This window comes from Nannospalax galili, unplaced genomic scaffold, assembly GCF_000622305.1.
Source record: "Nannospalax galili isolate Female #2095 unplaced genomic scaffold, S.galili_v1.0 scaffold236, whole genome shotgun sequence".
Lineage (NCBI taxonomy): Eukaryota > Metazoa > Chordata > Mammalia > Rodentia > Spalacidae > Nannospalax > Nannospalax galili.
Window position 1 is genome coordinate 309,369 of NW_008338710.1, and position 20,157 is coordinate 329,525.

Sequence of the window (20,157 nt, forward strand, 5' to 3'; positions counted from 1 at the left end):
AAATATGCAATATGTGCACATACATAATCTTATACTGTATGTATCTAATAAAATTTTCAAAGATCTTTAATCTATATTTCTTTTTAAAGAAATTTTATGTATATGAGTGTTTTGCCTGTATGTACGTAAATGCTCCATGTGCATGCAATGCCCATGGAGGCCAAAAGAGGGGGTCAGATCCCTTGCAGCAAATGGAGTCATAGACTGGTATTAACCCTTATGTCAGGGCTGGCAACTGAACCCAGGTCCTCTGGAAGAGCAGCCAGTACTCTTTAACTGTTGAGCCATCTCTCTAGCCCCTTTCATCTGTATTTCTGAATCTCAAAACCATGATTTTTCAATAAAAGATGACTGAAGAAATATATAATTTACTAAAATTAAAAATGAGTATTTTGAGAATATTTGAGATGTTCAATGTCCTCATAATAAAAATGTGAATAAAATGAAAACTATTTCACTTGTACTAATACTATTATTGGTCGGAGAAATGTGGTGGCTGAGTACTGGTGAAACTGTAGTAAAATTGGAATTTTATAATTATTTCAGAGAGAATAAATTCACTTAACCACCATGGAAATAAGATTGGAAAAAATAGCAAAATTTAGGAGCAAACCAGTAAGCAGCATTCCTCCATCGCCTGTGCTCCAGCTCCTGCCTCCAGGTTCCTGCCCTGAGTTCCTACCTTGGGCTCCCTGATAAACTGTGACCTAGGAGATGTAAGCCAAAGAAACCCTTTCCTCCCCAAGTTGGTATTGGTCAGAGTATTTTCTCACAGCAATGGAGAAACAAACTAGGACAGAAATTGGCACCAGAGAGTAGGGCATTGCTGTGACAGACCTGACTAGAGGATTGTGTAAGTGTTTGGTACTTGGCTGGAAAAGCCATTGAGTGCTCAGAGTTTGTTGCTGTAGAGCTTGGAACAGCTATGCTGAAAGAGTTGTAGACAATGGAGTCCTGGTTTATGAAACTTCAAAGGAAAGTGGAGACTATCAAGGCTGTTGTGTAATATTTTGAATTGAGAATCTGTGGGTTCCAGTTAGCTAGGGCTTAAAAATCAGCTGTGATTAAGAAAGACCAGAACCTAAAGTAAAACCTTTGCTTCACTGGGACAACTGATGCTGGTTAGCTGGGGCTGAAAAATCAGCTGTAAGTAACAAGAGACCAGCATCACTGTGGTGAAGTCTTCTGGGAGGCGTTTCCTCTGGTTCAGCACACAGAAGCTGTGGTCAAGAGGGGGCCCAAGCCTCCATCTCTAGCTGGAAGCAGGACTTGGTAATGTGTAAGAGTCTCTTGCATGGTCCTGGTGTTGAAAGTGTGAAGAGATCACAGACAGCAGTTGAGGCTTCACACTCTGAGAGGCCAGGAAAAGCCATAGGTGAAAGTGCAGCTTCAGTTACAGTGAAGACCCCAAAACTTAAGGGGTCATGGACAGAATCTGAGACTTTGTACCCTAAAAAGCAAGAAGAGGCTGTTGGTGAAGGTGTAGCCTCAGTTTCAGTGGAGACCCCAGCTTTTTTGTAGATGCCAGGATCATGGGACAACCACCAAGGACAGCAGTAGATGTGGAATGGAGATGGCCTGGGTCTGTGAAACAAGGTGTGTGTACTGTGGATGGCAGAGTCAAAGAAATGGAGCTGTCAGAACCCTTTGGAGCCAGGAGATCATGAGTGAATCCCAGATGTCCAGCCATCAGCTACTTTGCTGGACTTTGGTTTTGCTTAGGTGTGCCCTTCCCTTTGAAATAAGACAGTACTTGTTTTGGATTTTACAGAAGCCCACCTGCAGTTAAAAGACTTTTAAAAGAGACTATGGACTTTTAAGTGTTTGGATTTTTTAGGGACCGTGGGGCTTTTAAGGTTGTACTGCCTTATGTTGTGATATTAACATCATATCTTGGGATAAGAATTTGAAAGGCTATGGTTTAATAGTGATGTGTTTGTGTGTCAAGTTGACAGGGGGTCAATTTTGCTGGATAGCTTTAGTGTCAACTTGACAAACCTGGGTTGAGGAGCCTCAGTTGGAGAATTGCCTCCATTGAACTGGCCTATGGCCATGTCGGTGGGGCATCTTCTTGATTGTTGCATGATGTGGAAGGGCCCAGCCCACTGTGTGTGGTGCCACCCCTGGGCAGGTGGGCCTGTGTTGCATAAGAAAGCAGGCTGAGCAGGGGCCAAGGAAGCAAGCCAGTAAGCAGCGTTCCTCCATGGCCTGTGCTCCAGCTCCTGCCTCCAGGTTCCTGCCCTGAGTTCCTACCTTGGGCTCCCTGATAAACTGTGACCTGGGAGATTTAAGACAAACACTTTCCTCGCCTCCCACTCCCCCCTCAAAAATAGCAAAATTTAAATTTCTACATTGTCAACCTGGAAATTATACTTATCAACCAAATGAAAAAATATGAAAAGGAATCATATAGAAAGGTTACTGCCAAATTATTAAAAATAGCAAAGATTTACATAAATAATCTACATTCTGTGAGAAAGGAACAAAAAAGGAAAAGATTTTTACAAGTTTAATAAATGCTTTATCACAGTTTTTAGAAAAGTGTCTCAAAAACAATTTCTGTATATTAGTACAATGGATGATTCTCATCTCTTTGAAAGTAATCAGGCATTTTAGAAATCAGAAAATTTAAATTATTGAGATTGTGAAACAACACTAAGGTCAGACTATAAGCACAATTAATAATCACATAATAGGTAAAATTGTGTCCAGCCCTATCTAGAATTTAATTAATTAAAAGAAACCTAATGTAGTAGAATATATAATCTCAGAATTGCTGCCTAGATTCCTTTATGTAATTAGAGGATTTCAATTACTTTTCCATTCCCTGGTTGGGTCTGTTGTGTGATAATTTCCCGGGAGAGATGAGAATATCTCCTCACTACAGAAGGAAAACAGACAACGGACCAAATAATGCTTCCACCAAAGTCAAATTTAATGAGTCAATGAATTTACTGGGGTTACTTGCACGTGTATGGGTAAGGGGTTTCTAACAGGAGTATGAATAATCCAGAGACAGCTGTATTGCTGAAAAGCCCACCCCAGCCTCGATGTGGATTCATGAACGTCACCTTGCCACCCTCTGCACAACTTGTAGGCATCTCAACAGATCAGAGAGTCTCTCTCCAGACAGCTTGACTGGATAGTGGATATCTACTACTTCTATAATTTGGGGGAAGGGCCTTAGGAATCTTTTAAGCTTCATTTATCTAGTATTTGTAAAGTTACTTACTTCCTGAGTGTTAGAAGCCTCTTGCCTCCCTACTGAGGGGACTACTTCAAATCTGAGGAAATTGCTATACTACAGGGTTCAGAAAAAGATACTCCTAAAACAGATGGTTAGTCATTTTAAGAAGCCTAAAAAGTCACCGGAGCCTCAAGATTTCCCTATTCTTGCCTGGCTTCCCTGCTCTAACCCAGTGGAGGGAAAGGAGCTGCAAATTTCCTTTACTTGCCTAAGGTCCTAACTGAAGCCACAAAAGCCGCTGTTAGTTTTGTTCCCTTTCATGGGATTTCATGAATAAAACTCATGTGAACGAACAGAATGGAGTCTAATCATCCTCCTCGATATTTTCACCCACCATTGTTAACTCTTTGGGCCCCAAAGAGAATTATTCACACATCATTGTCTGTTCAGTGAATCAGAGTTGGTTTCAGTCAACTGAATGTTCCCCAAGCCCACTGAGTTCCTCCAGAAATCATTTCCTGTTCCCTTAAAGTTTCTACACTGCCCATTCTTCTCCCCCCTATAGAAAACTGGTTATATTATATCTGAATAATTTGGGACTACTGAATCACACTGTTGTGATTTTTCACTCGTACAGTGATTTTTCTCCTTTTGCATTGTGATAAATTTTTATTTTCCTATTTGTCTTTATCAGTTCATTCCAGAGACCCTTCAGAGGGCAGAAGGGAAATCCTTCTTCCCTGATATGTCCTATCTCTTCCTCCTTATACCCAAATGCATTAATTGAGACAATAGTTTCAATTTTGCAGTTGTCTGCCCAATAAGATTAAGAAAACTAAAGAGAATGAAACTTCAATACATCCGGTCATTCTTTTATAATTTATATTTACACACTACTGTCAATTTGGTTAAATAGTAGGAAAATATTTAATCTATTTTTATATATAAACACAAGTTTATATATAACACATCACAATTGGTATAATATTCCATCTTAACCATGCCAATAAATTATCTTGTGTGTATGGATGTACACATACACATGTATGTGTAAATAATACCATGTGATGTTTTGGTAGATTTATGTATTGTTTAATGTTTAAATCAAAGTAGGATTATTTGACTCTAAACATTTATCATATTATGATAAAATACTTGCAATCGGTGCATTATATCATCATAACCCAGTGTGACCCTGTGTTGTAGTAGGACACCAGCTATCTAGCTAGTTTACTACCCACTGACCAGCTCCTCCCCATCCTCTCCACCAGTGATCACTAATCTACTTTCAACTTTTTCAGATCTGATACATGAATCAGATCATTCAGGATTTTTCTTTCTTCTGTGCCTAGCATTTTCATTTAATGTAGTGAACAAGAGTTCCGTTCAGGTTGGTAGTTATAATATTTCGTATCTTTATTGATGTATAGTATTCCATTATGCATTAATACATTTTTTTTTTACCATTCACTATTTGGAAAGTTTTTTAGATCATTTCTTCTACTTGGTTACCATTAGACGTGCTGTAGTAAACATGAGAGTACACATGTGTCTTTGACATATGTCTTCACTCCCTTTAGACCACAGCCAGTTGTAGGATTGCTGGATCCTATAGTAGTTTAATTTTTAAATTTTAGGATCTTCCATACTATTTTCCACAATGGCTGTACAGATTCTCACACACAATGTGTAAAAGTTCTTTTCTCCTTGCATCCATGCCAGAATTTGCTCCTTAAATTTAGTCTTTTTGATAATAGTTAGAAATTCTAATTACATAAAGGAGATAATTCATTGTGGTTTAGATCTGAATTTTCCTGAGAATTAGCAATGCTGCACATTTTTTCATATATCTATTGACTGGTCATGTGTTTTCGTTGAGAAATATCTACTTACATTCTATTGCTCAGTTTTGATCTGATTGTTTGGATATTTTTCTTGTTTTGAATCATACATAAGTTTATTTTCATTTGTTAAGGTCTCTAGTCCTGTTCTACGGCTATCATTCAAATGTTCTCTTTAAAATATTGTAATTAGTAAAAAAAAGTACTCACTGATTTGCACAAAAGTGTAGGTTTTTTGTTGTTTGTTTTTTTAATATTTTATTTATTTTTATTTTATGTATATGAGTGTATTGTCTGCATGTATGTGAGTGCACCCATGTCGTGCAATGCTGCGGAGGTCAGAAGAGGGCTTCAGCATCCCCTGGAACTGGACTTAAGGATGGTCCATAGCCACCCTGTGGGTGCTGGGAATCAAACCCAGGTCCTCTGAAAGAGCAGTCAGTGCTCTTAACCACTGAGCCATCTCTCCAGCCCCCAAAATGTAACTTTTATTCACTGGTTTGCCTAGCTCTACACTAATCGTTTATCTTAAAAAAAAAAGAGCCTATTCTATAACTAAATATTTTATGCCAAATTGTTCAACCAAAATATGAAAAATTTTAAATTTTATTCAAACTCCCTGAAATCCTTTCCTATAATTCTTTTTTAAGATTTTTTTTTACCTTTTTTGTGAAAATCATTATTTATTTGTGTGCACACATATGCACATCATGGCGCACATGCACAGGTGAAAGCACAGCATAAGGGAGTCAAATATCTCCTTCCACAATGTGGGTCCTAGGGACAGAACTCAAGTCATCGAGGCCAGCAGCAAGTGGTTTAACCCACTGAGCCATTTCACCAGCCCAGTATTTGGTAGCATTTTCATGCCATCCTTTTCCTGTTCCCAGAAAACTCCCATCAGTCTAATCCCAGGAGCATGAGCTACAAAAGTTTTGTTCAGCACTGAAACCCCTCACACACAGCACAGTATATTCTCCTCAAAAAACTTATTGGGAGAATGATTGAAACTAAAATTATATGAGACATAATAAATGCATATGGCTGAAAGTTCCAAATGCACATTCAGAGACATGTAAGCTTTGTGCTTTGAATGTCATACCCTTCTAGGTTACTTTTCACACTCTTCTGTCAGATAAAGATAGGAATGGTATACTGGAAAGGAGCCAAGGTATTCAGTCTAGAGAAGTGTCTAATTCAGGAAAAAACACTATCCAAAAGGCTGAGAGTAGGAGAATCAGACCAGTTAAGCTGATTCTTCAAAACATCCCAACCTCGAACACTGAAGCCTAGAGGACCTCTATTCGAGTTGTGTATCACTTATGCATTTCCTTAGTGAAGAACATAGATTTCCAAGACTGCTCCAAAGTCTAAGTTATACAAGCATTGTATCTTTGTTGGTTCAAGATTCTGGGATAAATGATCCTTCAGAAAGTATTACTCAAGAAACACAATCATTTCTCTCAGTGTACAGAATAAGGCCACCTTTTCAGTATGGCTGAACTAGGTAGCACTGACTTCATCTCTCCTGAGACAAAAGAGCAAATGGAATTGAAAGACTTATCCAGGAAGCTAAGGTGAAATGTTTACCTTTACATGACAAGAAAATGAATCAGAAATGAAAAATCTTTTTAAACAGATTATAACGTAGTCTGAAAATTTTTTGTTTGTTATCCTGTGTCATTCATTAATCAGTTTCTTTTGGTTTCAATTGATATTTAAGACACTGAGTATGCATTTAATGAAGCTTTTCTGCATGTGACCTTTCTTCTCTGAGTTTCTATATAAAAGAGAAATGTTTCTGAGAAAACTGATTGCAATTATAGGCAATCTGCTGAAAAAGAGGCAAAGTACACCGTTTTCAAAATATAACATAAAAAAAACTAAGCAGATTTTCTAACATGATTAACAAACTCTGATTCTAATTGACTTCTGGTGATGTGTGCACATGTAGGGGAGTATCACACTTTAGTATTTACTTTTCTTTCCTGTCTTGCCACAATTTAGTCTGTATTCTTCATAACAAGAATCTAATTCCTGTTTAACACCTGAAGCAACAGAAGAGTGTAGAGTTCAGGCTAATGGTTCAGGATACAGAGGAAAGACATGTGAGGCAAGTTTATTACCCTCTGTCATATAACACTGATCCAAAAGCAGAGCTTGTATGATAAAAAGAAGTAGGAGCCATCAGTATACAGGTATAGAAAGCCGTGGCTCAGTGCACGTATTTTGAATATTTCATACTGAATCCATTTATTTGTATGCAAGAAATCAATGTGAAGCCCAAGCTTAAATCTTTCACACTAAATCTCAATGCCCTTGGAAAATACTTCCCCTCCATGAGACATAGTTGCTGTATTTAACAACAGTGTTAATACAGGAATCTGTCTTACCTCTTATGGGCTTGGCAGTCTGTAGTGACATATAAGAATGCCAAATGAATAAACATGCCACTTTCTCAATCAGCCTTTCCCTGAGGGAGTCCTGAGCTTGGCAATATATGAGATATTTATTGGATCTGTGAGTTCTTACCTATTGTTCATCAAATTGAGAGGAAATTCTCTTTTATGCACTCTGTTCCACAATGGTGAGACATGAATCCATATGCTCAAGGAATTCTGAAATTTGTTGTGTCAAATTATAAATTTAAGCATTCAGAACATCTTTATTTGTCATGGTAAATGTCAACTTTCTTTTGATTCTACTTTGAATTCTGTTGTTTATTCAAGTTCTAATTTCACTGCTTATGAGAGTCCTATGCACTGAAGTAACAGGATGTCATGACTTATTCCTTTACAAGAACAGTGTTCCCAATTACTGCTTCCAAAATAGTTTATTATATTTGTACATTGTCAGTATTTTCCCATGGGAATGTAAATACCATGAGACAAAAAAATTGTATTTGTTTATTGTTGAATCCTTGATATCTTAAAGAGGCTTGACACAAGATAAGGCTTAATACAAGCGACATTTAAAGGGTAAATGACTGTAACACGAATGTCTCATCTAGATATTGGGTGTAGCCAAATTTTGTATTCAGTTGGAAGCAAGGGATCTAGTTCTGGTCATATGTAAACAGATGCAATCTCCATCCACATTCTCTTGTATGCCCTTTTCCCATTGTAGGCTAGAACTTGGACATTATGGAAAAGCCAGTTCTGATGAGACAGATGGTAAACACAGAACAATGCAGAAGGATTTTTTTTAGTATTGTAAATAAAACAGATTCTAAGATACAGCACTTTGATTTGTCTTGGCAAGCAGAAATTCATTTTGGATGTTTTTGAGGGAATTGAAATAATGAAACTAAGTGATTGAGAAGCTCTGTCTCAAAAATGTCAAGAGACAAAAGGAATGACCCTGGTGAGGATTTTAGCCTAGGAAATGGGGCCCTGACTAATGCCATTAGTCAAGTGAGAGATGTTTATATCAGGCAGGAGGGTGAAACAATGAGTCACATTACAAATACATTAAAGAATTTTCTGACTCTGTGACTTCAAGGTAAAGATTTTCAGTATATTCTAGCTGTTGTTTCAGCTAGAACAATTGGGCCTGTGAAAAAATAAAATATATTTTCTTTTACATTGGAGTTCATACTGTTATAGCTAAAGGTCATATAACAAAAAAATGCCATGCCAGAAAAAAGAAAAATCCCTTCAGGTTGTTGGTCAAAGTAGTCCAAGAGACTCCCAAAATAACACAGGCTATTGCCACAGCCCTTGATTGCCTTTCAAAAATTGAAGGGAAGACCCTATTGCCAAAGACAGGTCATTCTTCATACATAGGATTTGAAGCAGTTGAGCTCCAACTGATCTGGAAGCCTCCTCCCTAAAGACCAGCTCTCATGGTATCAGAGGATAACTATGTAAGCTCCCAAGGGAGAAAACAAATCAATAGTCCCACCCAGCTAAAAAGCCTGATAAACAATGACTGGCCCCGCAAACTATCACTATTTGTACAATAATGACACCTTTATTTTGGGGGTAATCATCAGCTGTCTAATTGAATTTAAGCCCTGTTCAATGGGAGGGAACTTATATGTGGTACTGTAAGCATAGCCAAAAACATATGGCTGGAGAGGTCATAAATCCTAGAGAAAACCCCACCTTTGCCACATCCCTAGAACAACATAATTCCTTATTGTATTTTAAATATGCATCCTTATATTATAGACAAGTGTATTTCTCACCACTCATCAAAGACACTGATTTTTGCAACAAAGATTAAAGAGAGTGCCACAACCGATCAAACACAGAGAATAATTGTCTGGGAGACACTTAATCCTGAGTGACACATTTTCAAAGTAACCTCTACAGATAGGATGAATGCATCTTTCAACTCTCACCAGAGAGGTTTCCTTATGCAGCAAATGGTTATTAACACAGAAACTCACAACTGGCCAATGTTTGGAAGTCATGAGGCTGCAAAGTATTTATCCCTGAATAGGACACCTATTTCAAACTTCTGCCTCCCAAGGTGAATGGTTCATTGCAGAAGAGAGGGCAAAAAGATTGTAAGAGCCAGAGGTGGTGAATGACCAGAAGGAATCAGAGTTTTCCAGATTGCTGATAAGTTACACAACAATTGTGATAGTACACATAAGGCCCACGCAAACTCAAACCAGACAAAATCTCAGAATAGACATGGAGAAATGAGTAATAAATCCAAACCCAATTTAATGATTGGCAGTCTCTTGCAAGGATGGGATTCTTTGTAGGCTGACCATGCTTCAGTGGATGAACCAATGCTGAGGGCCATATGGGGACACAATCCAGATTCAACAGACCATATTGTATATATAGTTGAGTACATTGAATTGGGTGGAGGGCAGTGGGTGAGGTGCAGATGGGAGAGGGAATCTAAACACTAGCAAATTGTAGTATAAAAATCACAAAAATTTAATAAAAAATAAAATAATAAATTTTTAAAAAGAGTTCAGTCTGTGCCTAAAAATAAGCATGCATTTCTCAGAAAAGAAGAAAGTTGTCATGCAATCAGAAATAAAGAATCAAAGCCAGACAGATACAAAAAAAGAGATGTCTTATATCACATAAATGACTAGCCAAATAATCGATTCACACAATTTGCAAACAAGCATCTCACCTTTTTTTCCTTTAACTTACCCCTTTATAATTAGTGAATATTTTTAACGCCACAAGTTTTCTGTATTCACACAAACAATATCCCGTGAACTAAGATCAGGTCATCAGAAACTACAGACTGAGAGGAAAATGCTTTAGAGTGCCTTCACAGGAAGATACAGATCTGTGCAAAGTACCTTACAGCTCTCAAGGGCATTATAATTCAGCATGATAGAGCAAATTATGTCCACCAGGTAAGGAACTTCATGCAGTTATGGAGGTTAACTGGCAGGCATTTTTTTTTTTTTTCCTGCTACTGCTCTCCAGTTAAGGACATGAGGAATGAGGTGCAAAGGAAGGGGAACTAAGCAGTATGGAGGAAGCAAAACCAGATCAGGGTCAGTTCAGCCAGGCATCTAAGATAATCATAGGTGTTGGATGAAACCTGCCTTGTACACAGGAAAACCCTTATTTCTACAACCAAGTCACTCCATATTGTCCATCAAGGGTCACTCTTCACTCTTCAGGTGGGAGGAAGGAGTTGTTGAAATCTTCTTTAGGTGCCCTTCAAGAATTGGCAGTTCTTTTCACTTTGTCAAAATTGAGGAACTGTAAAAGAGAATGTGGAATTATTCTGTTTTTGCTAATTATATCTTTTCTTTTCTTTTTGTTTTCTTTCTTTGTTTGTTTGTTTCTTTCTTTCTTTCTTTCTTTCTTTCTTTCTTTCTTTCTTTCTTTCTTTCATAGAGTCTCCCTAGTGCCAGCCTGCTTGGAAGTCACTATATTCACCAGACTGACCTGGATGTCACAGGAATCTGCCTGCCTCTGCCTCTCAAGGACTGGGATTAAAGGCATGTGCCACCACTTTGACCCAGTGTGTGATATATTTTCTAATAAAACAAATTTCAGGATTATAGGTGAAAACCCTTCACTTTTTAAAAGTGCTTTTTGAAGAAGTTGAAAAGAGTGATGTTTTATTTTTTTTTTTGTAACCAAAATGTCTGACATAAGCAGCTTCAAGGAAGAAATATGTATTTTGGATTCAGTCTGCCTTGATGGGGAGGACAAGGGGGAGCAGTTCACATCATCTTAAACAGAGGAACACTGGTACTCCATTCACTGTCCCCTTTTTGTTTCAACTCAAGCCTTAGGCCTTAAGGCAGATGCTGTAGACTCTAGAGCTACTTGCTCACTTCCCTCCTTCTTGGGAAGGACTTTAAGTTATATATTCATCTACTTGATTCCCACAACCATCTGCATATAAATAGGTAAAACTCTCAAATGTGCTGATTTCATAGAATCGAACTATAGATGTAATTACCTTCACCACTCCTCTAATAAATATAATGTCAATTCCAAGCTTCAGTTAGTAACCTGTCATCTTTATTTGGATAGATGTTCCCACTATAGCTCTGTGAGCCTCATAAATTCTGCATACCCTCTTCCTCCTGGCTACTGATAGAAATGCATTTGCACCAAATATACGTCAAGTTGGAAGGAGATAGAATATCATAATAACCTTGAAGACTTTGGGTTTTAGTGTTGGGCTAAAACAGATCTTGGCAACAGCTCTATAACTTAATAGCTCAAGAGCTCTCTAAGACCCAGTCTTTCATTCATAGATATTCATTGTATTTTTACCTTTAAATAAAAAAATGCAGTATGCTTTGGCTACAATTGCTAATGAAAGCCTCTTTAACTACATATATTAAATATTTTGTTCATATTAAGCAAACCTTCAACTTGGATCCTTTCCAATAACATATGGACAATAAATAAAATATGAACCCTTTGGTTCAGACATTGCAGAGTACCAATGAGTGACCAGTACCAAGGAGGAAAGCCTAAGGAGCTAGGACGCTTGCCCTCCTAGAGATTCCATTTTAGAGAGGAGCTTGCAATCACAAAACCATCCCCAGGACAATAGAAGGTACATTCATCATGAGTTAGTTTTTAACTTGGAAATCTCCATGTTCCTTAAAGAGTCTAACTTCATGATTTAATTGCTAATAACACGTTTTCATAATAAATCTACTGTAATCTTCATCAGTTTCCCAATTTTTTGAAGTCTTGAGATGCCTGAAAAGAGTGTCCATACAGTTCATGGATTCAGAGTCTACTTGTTTATCTGAGATCCAGAGAGTTCAGCCCACCCCTCCTACTATGCTCATTATCATTACTTCTACACAGTGATCTCCTCCAACATTACAACACTCATTATTTGATCAATCTTATCTATTTTGTCTTAATGTTCTTTTATATGCTGATCAAGTAGCTATTCAATCATTTTAAAACAGACAATGAAGAAAAGATGAAAATACCATATATTCACAGATGTTGAAATAGTTAAATTATACTCAAGAGCATATAATACAGGGCTGGAGAGATAGATGGCTCAGTGGTTAAGAGCACTGATTGTTTTTACAGTGGACCTAGGTTCAATTCACAGTACCTGCGTGGTGGCTAACAATCATCTGTAACTCCAGTTTCTGGGGATCAGACACCCTCTTCTGACCTCTGCGGGCATTGTACAACATGGGCACACCTACCTACTTGCAGGCAATACACTCATACACATAAAATAAAAAGAATAAAAAAATTAAAACGAATAATCAATAAGAGAAGAATAAAGCTAGATAAATAACTACATAGAGTTGAGGGGCTATTGACAATTAACGGCTGCTGGAAGAGAAGGCTCAGCAGTTAAAAGCACGTACTGCTCTTGCAGAGAACTTGTGTGGTTTCCAGCTCACACGGGTACCTACACTCACATACACAGTTGTATAAACATAGAAATAATTTTTTAAATCTTAAAAATAGAGCCATTGTGGCATTGTTTGGACAAATACAAAGTAAATGACTTCATCAATAAATACATGAACTTACCTCAAATTTCATATTCAGTTTTAGACTGTGATAAATTAGAACTTTATAAAATAATGGATGTTTTAATTATTGATAATAAACCATATTTCTGAACTGGAGAAAGTGACCCAGAATTCTTGTGAGTACTAGTCTATGTAAATCTGAAACTAAGTAGCAATCTTTAAACTTCTTAAATAGAAAGACTGAATATTAAAGAAATTGTAAACAAAAATAAATTGTATACAATTATCTTCTATGATCTACACAATTATAGGAGGGAGATGGTTGCTATAGTAACAAGGATACTGTCATTTGTAAGAAGATGGCAACTCCAATTAAGTTAACTGTCAAGGTACTGGGTGTCACATAAATGCATAAAAGATGACAACTTATAAATATAAAAATACAACAAGGAAGTATCTCTATGCAAATAATTAATTGAACCACAAATATTAATCAAGCAATTACTCTGTGCAGGTATCCTTCAGATATATGTAAAAATTCTTTCTGTAGCTTATACTATAGTCAAATCCAATAAATAAAGCAAGTCAAACAAAAGAAATGACAAGATGAAAGTATGCATTCAAAAATTCAAAGATAAGCATGGAATTTTCTAGTAAAGAAGGTAAATTAATCTTAGAATTATTTTAGGAACAAATACATTCATATCTACTAACTTTGTGATGGAGTCTAAACAATTTGTCTATAACAGACTTCAGTAAGCATATGTCACATGAAAGACACTTCCATCCACCAGGAGTTTTCATCTCATCTTCATTATCGTCTGGTATTTAATAGGTGTCTTTCTCAATATGAGGACAAATTGTGTGTCTTCTGGTTGGGGATGATAGAATTACAGTCCCCAAAAGAGTCGTAGAAAGGAATAATAAGTACAGAAAATTGATAATTATGTTCAATACATGACAGAAAATTTACCAGGTGAGTAAAAAGAGGTTTGTTTGACACAGCGACCACTGTGCTTTGGATATTAAATGTTCCACCAAGGTATAGGGTTTAGTGGTAGGAATTTGGGTAGTGGGAGCATATTCTTGAAGGCCTATTCAGAGCCTGGATATCCCTCCTCACTCCTCCCCTGCCCTCTTCCTCCGCTCTCCCTCCTCTCTCTCCTCTCTCCCCTCTCCCCTCTCTTCCCCTCTCTCCCCTCTCTCCCCTCTCCCCTCTCCGCTCTCCAGGGTTTCATGTATCTGAGGCTGGCCTTGAGCTGGATATATAATCAATAATGACCTAGAATTACTGCCTCTGCCTCCCCAGTACTGGAATTAGAGTGTGATACCACACCTGATTTTATGTGGTGCTGAGGATTGAACGCAGGGCTTTGTGCATGCTAGGCAAGCCCTGAGTCACAGGGCAGCCCGAGTGGGACTCCTCTGATCCTATTTTACCTGTAGAATGGTACACCTTAATTGGCAAGTTCTTAGGACTCACATTTTACCTTTTGTTAATATGTCATTCATTCAATAAATGAGCATTTTTTAGTTCTGTTATGAGATGATCAGGAATCATGAAATAGATTTTCTTAATAGATTAAAACTGACCAGTACCCTCGGGACAGTAAACCACTGCACTCTTCTGGACACATCTCATTTGCATTTCTCTAGAGGAGAATAATTTGCATCATCAGTTTTCTCAACATCGATTATTAAGAGTTCAAAGGCAATAGAAAGTAGAAACAATCCAAGACAGTAGGATAGAGTGGAGACCCAGAAACTGTGTCTGATCACTTCAAGGATGTTCAGGATGGTATGATTAAGTATCGGATTTACATATGATTAGAAAAATGCATCATATAAACATTGAGACTGTGGGATAAAGGCTGTAAAGAAATGATAGAATACATTTATCTGTTAAGATAACTTTCAGAACACACCACACACACACACACACACACACACACACACACACATACACGCACACATACACACACATACGCGCACACCTCTACCTTCCCCTTTGCCCCTCTCCTCTCCCTCTCTCCCCTCTCCCCTCTTCCCTCTCCCTCCTCTCCCCTCTTTCCCCTTTCCTCCTTCCTCTCTCCTCTCTCTTCTGTCCTTTCTCCTCTCTCCTCCTTCTTCTTCCTGTCATGAGATAAAGAAATCTCTTTGCCCAATACTTCTGTCATGAGTACCTGACCCACCACAGTTCAAAAGTAACAAGGCTAAGCAACAATGAACTGAAGCCTTTAAGTTTCAATCCCAAATACACCCTTCCTCTTTAAGAGTTAATTTTCCCCCCACTATTGATAGATATCTAACAGAGGCAATTACAAAGTGGGCTGAAGACAGTGGATACTCTGGAAGGGCACATGGAGAAAGCAGGGCTTACTATCAGGTTCATTTTTCATGCATCTCATACTGCTGTCTATCAACAGAACAACGGATTCCTTGAAGATGAGTGCCTTTTTTCTGTATCAAGGGACTTCCTCTGGCTCTATCCAATAAATGGACACAGCAGAATTTTAGAATTTGTGAGAAAAAAATGCCAGGGAATATTTATCCAAGTTTCTACTTGCCAGCTGGCCGGATGCTTTCCTGGTGCTATAATCTGCTAGGTCACTCTACCAAGGTTTCAGATTTCATCAGGTGATCTCAGTCTCTGGGATCCAGTGACATCGCCTCCTTCTATGATCCTCTGTCCCAAAGCAGTAGCCCCTTCCAGCCCCTTCTGTTTCCAAGCTTTTTCTAGACTGTATCCATTGCCCTCTATTAAATTCCGTCCATTTAAAAAGTGAATGAAATTTCATTTTTCTTGGCTGGATACAAACTAACCCAATACAGACGCGTCTAGACTGTATCCATTGCCCTCTATTAAATTCTGTCCATTTAAAAAGTAAATGAAATTTCATTTTTCTTGGCTGGATACAAACTAACCCAATACAGACGCAGCAGAAACACTGTATTTCAAGTTCTTAGTTTTAATCTCAATTCTGCCATTTAAGGTACACAAATTTAGGAAGGGGGCTTTAAAATGCATGCCTCAATATCTCATTCCTTCACCCACCTATGAAGTAAGAATTGTACACATATAGTTCTGAGCATTGTGCCTGCCTTATAACCCACCACAATAAATGACCTCTCATTAGGTCCAGCCATTAGTCATACACCTTAGCCTCTTGAGCAGTAAGTCTTAGTGTATACAAACAGGGTCTGGCTAAGACCTTCAAATATATTTTTATTTAATTAACATGAGAGTTCTAGAAGTTAGTTTTATTTACTACCAAAGGTTAAAACAAACTGTAATGTCTAGATTCACAAATAGCTATTAGTTGAGCCCAAACTTAAATTTATGCTTACTGGACTCCAGAGCCTGTGCTCCTTATTAAAAACCTCTTATCACTAAGATGGTGGAGCCATATGAAGGATCATATCTGGTATTCTGACACTCTGAAGCTAGGGGAAAATAACATGCCCTTTTACTTCCTAACCTCACTTACCCACAGTATCCCTAATTCTTTTCTTATCCAGATTAAATTATGGTATAAGATTATATATGATTTTTCAAACCTAGATTATTGCAAAATTGTACAATTGTCAAGTGATAAGGTAAGGAAGCATATAAGATGAAAATCATAATATTTCATACCAATTTGGGTGTAATGACGAGCTTCTACGCAATACCTAAAATAACTAAATGCAGAAGTGTTTGTGCTATAATAATACAAGATGTAGCGCCAATGTGCTAAGAGGGGAAGTCAAAGTCTGTATTTGTATATGAGAGTTAAATGATTCTAGATATCCTGCTGAATATCAATAAAGCATACTAAATAATGTGTTAATTATGCACATATTAGAAATTGAAAACAGAAGGCAAATATTTGATATATAGGCAATTGCACACATACATACATATAATTATATGTACTGATATTTATATATTGGTTACATAAAAGATGAAACTGGGTTACTAAGGATAGTGATAGAAACAGCACAATTTACATTATTTGAGATTTCTCCTTTTAAAAGTATTGATACAAACATGATGCTGAGACAATATTTCTTTCTGTATCAAAGTAATAAATAGAGACTTCAGAATTAAAATCAGAGCTTCAGCACATACCATCACAAAGAAAATGCTGATTTAGATGTGAAATCTTCGCTATCATACTGAAACTCAGTACGGAGAAGCTGGCCTACTCAATCACATTGCATTTTTCTTTTTACTATGACACAAAAATATAAACCAGTATATTTCCTCACTAATATTTAAAATAAATATAAAAATAGTTATATCATATTTGTTTTCATTACAGTAGGTAACTGATTCTCTTTGAGAATTCATTCATCAACTTGGGATACACGAGATCCTGTCTCAAAAATACAAAAGAATTTGTTCATGAAAGATTTAAAGAAAATAGAGTAGGTAATGTTGATCCGAAAGTAAATATAATGTGGAGAGTTATCAAGAAAGGTGAATTGGAAGAGAATGTGCAGTCTCTGAACCAGGAAAACTACAGCAAGGCAAAGAAACAGACAACTGAAAGTGAGGATATCTCCAGGACACAGCCACCATACAAGTAACATTCATCAGGAATGTGAGGAATTTCCTTTGTCTGCTTAGCATGTAGAACATCTGAAACAAAGAGCTTCCAACCTTAAAATAAATCCTGGTTAGTATAAAACTTCACAGTTTTTGAACTGGTAAAAGAGATGAGGTTGTAGAACAGTCAACTAAATTAAAGTCTGTGTAAAGACAAATGTTTCCAAGAATGCAGGGATGTGATTTATCACTTACGTAAGTAACAGACAGGTAAGAAAAATTCAGCTATATTTTTAATGAGTTGCTAACAGCCAAGTGTGTCCAGCATGAAAATGCGGGGTGACTCAGAGCCACTGTGACAAGGGGAATTGCTAATCACTCATGGTGGCTGCTCTGTGCATCTCACTGCATGACTGTGAATGGTTATGGTAGGGCAAAATTCCAGATAAAGGGTAGCTCCTGGTACATGCTGAAGAAGGGGATTAGTGGCCCTTAGGAAGGTGCATTAAGCTCCACCTGGATCCCGTTCTCTCATCTTCTGGACAGACAGTAGCACTATGGAAAGAGCTACAGGGAAAGCAAAGGCCATACGTGTAATGGTCTAACCCTGGAAAGAGGAAGGAAACAATTCTGGCATCCCTATCTATCATTGGGGAAGATTATATTCATTGAGAGGATACCAACAGTGAGACACAGAAGTAAGCCAATTATCCTGAACTGAGCCTGACCCAAGATAACAAACAACCTACCCACCACCACCACCACCAGAGCAGAAAGCCACCACATAAGAAATAACAAGTGCCTCCTAAGGAAGCTAAAACACACGGAAAGGAAACCTCTTTGACACACAGACACTCTAGGATGGAATAAACTGATAGCAGAAGCCCTCTACAAGAAAGTACCCAACTTATAACTGAAAGTGATATTAAGAGTATAAAGTCTGGTCCACTGAGGGTAAGGTAAATCTACTGATTCCATAATACACTGTTACAGGAAGGCCCAATCTTATTTCTACAAATAAAAAAATTTTACCTCAGTCTCTTATATTCTAATAGATTTCTTTCTTTCAACTAAAATTTACAAGATTCACAAAGGACCAAGAGGAAAAGCATTAAAATCACAGTCAAGATATGACTCTAAGGGGCTGGGCATGTAACTCAGTGATAGAGCCCTTGCGTAGCATTTACAGGGTCTTGAATTCAATTTCCAGCACCACAAAAAATATAACTCTGATTTAGGAAAGATTACATAGAGAATTTCACATAACTATAATTAATATATTAAAGGCTCTTATAAAAATCATTGACAACATATAACAATAAAGAAGACTTTAGAAACAATACAAAAATTATGAAAATATTTTATAGGAATACTAGGTGTAAAACTTTGGTAAAAAGAACACTAAATGGCTTTGATAGGCTTTTACTCAATATAGCTAAGAAGGAATTAATAAACTTGAAGACAGATGATTAGAAATTACCCAAACTGAAATATAAAGATTGAAAAGAGGAGTAACAGAAAAATCTAAGAACTGTTGGGAAAATGTCAAAATATAAAAATTGTCGTGATAAAATTGAAATCCAAAAGCAGGAAAGAAAGCATTGTAGAATATTTGAAAAAGTGATAGCCAAGAACTAGTCAAAATTAAAGAGGCTAAATCACAATCAACTGTAATAAATGTGAAGAAAAAGATGTGTATTTGACTACGGAGAATTTTCAATAAAGCTTTAGCTAGCACTGTGTGACACTATCATTTTTGATGACTTTGAAAATGACTATGAACTTAAGCCACCATACTGAAAATGTAACACTTGTTTTTGTAAGTTCAAAGATAATTTCGTTAGAGTTTAAAGGAAGAACTACGGGGCAGGAAACTGTAAATCTTGGCAGCAGCCCAGGGGAGAACAGAGTAGACAAGGAAAAAATATATAATTTGAATAAAAGTCATCCACAGGCAGAAGTCAGTCACATGGTGGGGAGGAGAGCTTTAGAGAGGAGTAAGGAAGCCCAAAGTATTAGGGAAGTACGCTTAGAAAAGAGATAGAAAGAAGAATAGGAAAAGTTACACTTTTCTGAGTAATTCAGAAAAGCAGGTAGATTTCTGAAACTGTAAAATATAATACTTTAAAACAAAGCACATAATAATCAGAGGTGATAGTATACTTGAAAAATAATAGAATATCATAGTATACTAATTTATAGATTTATATATATATATATAGTCCTGGCTGACCTGGAACTCACTATGTAGACCACACTATCCTTGAAGCCACAGATATCTGCCTGCCTCTGCTTCCCAAGTATGCTAGGATTAAGGGCACAAGTCAACATGCTCAGCCATAATTTCTTTTAAAATCTAAGTAATATACCATAAAATTTATATTTTAAAGTATACAACACAGAATGAGAATATTTTAACAACCCCCCCACCAAAAAAACCCCATGTGCATTGGAAGTTATTCACTATTATATTGGAACCTGGCAAACACTAACTTTCTTTCCATCACTGTGGGTGAGATTATTCTGTACATTTCATATGAATAGAATCACAGTTTGCTGCCTTTTGTTTCTGGGTACTTTGCATGCCATAACGTTTTCCAGATACATCTCTATTATAGTGTATATCACAAGCACCTTCCTGTTTATAGAGGAATACTATGCTATTCTCTTGGTTTTACCACATACTCTT